We start from the raw sequence: 3,492 nt of genomic DNA, 5'->3' as shown, positions 1-3,492 counted from the left end.
CAACTTTGGCTTTATCTACCTCGATCCCTTTTTCAGAAATAATATGTCCTAATACAATTCCTTTCCGCACCATGAAATGGCTCTTTTCCCAATTTAGGACAAGATTTGTCTCCATACATCGTTTAAGAACTTTTGAAAGATTATGGAGACAATCCTCAAAGGTGGTTCCAAACACAGAAAAATCATCCATAAAAACTTCAAGACATTTGTCCACCATATCCGAAAAAATGGCCAGTATGCACCGTTGAAATGTAGCAGGTGCATTGCAAAGCCCAAATGGCATACGCCGAAAAGCGAAGGTGCCATAGGGGCAAGTGAAGGTCGTCTTTTCTTGATCATCTGGAAATACAGGTACTTGATTGTACCCTGAATAACCATCAAGAAAACAGTAGAAACTTTGTCCTGCTAACCGTTCTAGGATTTGATCGATGAAGGGCAATGGAAAATGATCCTTCCTAGTAACGGCATTCAGTTTTCTATAATCTATGCATACTCGCCATCCAGATGATATGCGAGTTGGAAGTAGTTCACCTTCTTCGTTCTCCACCACAGTAATACCAGATTTCTTAGGTACTACTTGAGTGGGACTGACCCATTTACTATCGGATATGGGGTAGATGATTCCAGCATCTAACCACTTTACCACCTCTTTCTTTACTACTTCACGCATGTTTGGGTTCAATCTCCTCTGCATATCTCGATGGGGTTTGGCATTTTCCTCAAAATGAATATGATGCATGCAAATGGAGGGGTCAATTCCTTTTAAATCGGCAATGGACCAACCGATAGCCTCTTTATGTTCCTTCAGAATACCAACCAATTGTGCTTCCTGATTAGGGGTCAAGTCTGATGCAATGATTGCCGGGAGGGTGTCATTGAGTCCTAGAAATACATACTTAAGCGTGGCAGGAAGAGGTTTCAATTCTAACGTAGGTGGTGATTCTAAAGATGGGACTATTGGTGTACTGGCTAATGTGGGCAATGGCTCATACTTGATTGTCCATGGAGGAGTGGTTTTATCATGTGGTGTATCTAACAAGATGTTAACTTCTTTCCTATATTCCTCAAAGTCACACACTCCAGAGTGAGCCAAGCAAGTATCTGAGGGGTCTGGTGCTAGAATTATGGGTGTTGCATCTTCTATAATATCTTCTAGTGTATCTACTTCGAAGCAACTATCCATTGATGGTCCTTGGGAAGCACCAAACACATTCAGTCTTAGTTTCTTATTCCCAAACGATACGTCCATGACTCCTGTCCTACAATTAATGCATGCATTTGCTGTAGCTAGGAAGGGTCGTCCTAAGATAATGGGAATTTGTCTGGGGTTGCCACTTAATTCCATATCGAGAACCAGAAAATCAACTGGAAAGTAAAACTCATCTACCTTGACCAAGACATCCTCAAGCATTCCTCGTGGTTCCTTAATTGATCTGTCGGCTAACTGCAGTGTGACTGATGTGGGTTTCAGTTCTCCAAATCCAAAAAGTTCATACACCGAACTAGGTAAAAGATTCACACTTGCCCCTAAATCCAGAAGAGCTTTTTCAATGTGATAATCTCCTATAACACATGAAATGATGGGGGCTCCTGGGTCCTTAAGCTTTGGAGGAGTGGCATGCTGAAAGACAGAACTAGCCTGTTCAGTGAGACGTACTTTCTTTGGGATTTGTGATCTAGATTTACGTTTTTGGGTACACAAATCCTTCAAAAATTTGGCATAAGCAGGGACCTGTTTGATTGCATCTAGAAGGGGAAGATTAATTTGGACTTGCTTAAACAATTCCAACATCTCATCGAGTTTTCCTCCTTTCTTATCTGCAGGAATAGGGGCTTTCAGGGCATCCGGAAATGGGGCTTTAGGCAAGTAAGATGATTCCGGTGCAGTTGGTTCCTTCTCTATTTTCAGGTCCTCCTTGTTCTTGGGTGATTTGGATTCGGTTAGAGATTTAGGGTCAGTCTCTTTGGTTTTGCTAGTGTGTTCAATGACCTTCCCACTTCTCAGAGTCATGATTGATTTGGCATGTTCAGAAAAAGCTTCTGGGGTATTAGAACTCTCAATCACAAATTGCCCTCTTGGGTTGCTCTCTGGTTGGCTAGGTAATTTTCCTCCTTCCCTCCTACTGAATGCAGTTGCTAGTTGACCTATTTGGGTCTCTAGCTTAGCAATGGATTGTGTGTGGGAGTTAAGGGTCTGAGTGTTGACTTCTAATCTTTCTAGTGCTTTCAGGACTTTTTCCTCAAAAGCTGAACTGTGACCAGTAGTAGACGGTTGAGGAACATTTTGAAATTGCTGGTATGGTCCATACCTATATGTTGGATCCTGATATTGAGGTCGAGATGTGGCAGGACCAACCACTGGTTGTGGTCTCCAGGAAAAATTTGGATGGTTTCTCCAGCCGGGGTTATAAGTGTTCGAATATGGATCGTTTCCTGGTCTGCGAGCTTGTTGGACTTGCTGAACCTGCTCGTGCACAAACTCAGGAAATTGGGGTGCGGTTGGGCATTCACTAACAAAATGGTTTGGACTTGCACACAATGCACAAACTTCTTGGATTGGATTAGGTGGAATCGGAGATTGTCCAGTGTTTAGAAGACGATCTAATTTTTGGGACAGTTCATCTACCTTTTGATGGATATCTATGGCATTTCCTACTTCATATATTCCACCTCTTTTTGAGTTTAACATGGGTTTATCTCTAATAGAGGCAGACATATGATGTAATGAATTTTCACTTAAAATTTCAAACAGTTGCCATGCCTCATCCTCACTTTTCAGCATAAATGTCCCACCGCATGATGCATCGACCATTTGTCGATGTCTTTCAGAGAGCCCATCATAAAAACATTGGATTAACTGCCACTTGGGTACAGCATGGTGGGGACATTTTCTAATAAGGTCTTTTAATCTCTCCCATGTTTCATGAAACATTTCTCCATCTAATTGGGAAAAACTAGTTATGGCTTTCCTTATTTGATTAGTTTTTCCTATGGGAAAATATTTCTTGAGAAACTCTCCTTGCAGCTGGTCCCAGGTTGATATAGTCATGGAATCCAAAGTATGTAGCCAGTATTTGGCTTTGTCCTTAAGTGAAAAAGGGAATAATTTCAACCTAAGAGCATCATCGGAGAAGTTGTGAATTTTGACAGTTGAGCATATCTCAAGAAATTCTTCAAGATGTTTATAAGGGTCTTCATTACTAAGTCCATAAAATGAAGGTAACATTTGGATTATACTGGACTTAATTTCATATTGAGTGGCCTCCACAGGGGGTACTTGAATACAAGGAGAGTAGGTATATGTGGAAGGAGTAAAGTACTCCTTCAATTGCTTGGGTGGATCATTCTCCTGATTTCGGTCCATCTTTTTATGTCTGTTGGCTCTAAAGGTTCTTTCTATTTCTGGATCAAAAGATTGGATTTCTGGTCGTAACGATCTACGGCCAAGCATACACCTTACAATTATACTGTAGAGCACACACAGAAATATAT

The 3,492-nt window shown here is 41.2% G+C and overlaps 1 non-coding gene across 1 annotated transcript; it reads left to right on the top strand.

The window, feature by feature from the left end:
• Positions 1 to 2,871: 2,871 nt before the first annotated feature.
• Positions 2,872 to 2,977, top strand: LOC140855138 (small nucleolar RNA R71). Its single transcript, XR_012138169.1, has one exon. It is a non-coding gene; the product is annotated as a small nucleolar RNA R71 (small nucleolar RNA).
• The last annotated feature ends 515 nt before the right edge of the window (positions 2,978 to 3,492 follow it).

The sequence above is a fragment of the Elaeis guineensis genome, chromosome 1 (genome assembly GCF_000442705.2).
Source record: "Elaeis guineensis isolate ETL-2024a chromosome 1, EG11, whole genome shotgun sequence".
In the NCBI taxonomy this organism is placed as follows: Eukaryota; Viridiplantae; Streptophyta; class Magnoliopsida; order Arecales; family Arecaceae; genus Elaeis; species Elaeis guineensis.
Note: the sequence above shows the minus strand (reverse complement) of the source record. Positions and strands in the feature narration are given on the sequence as shown.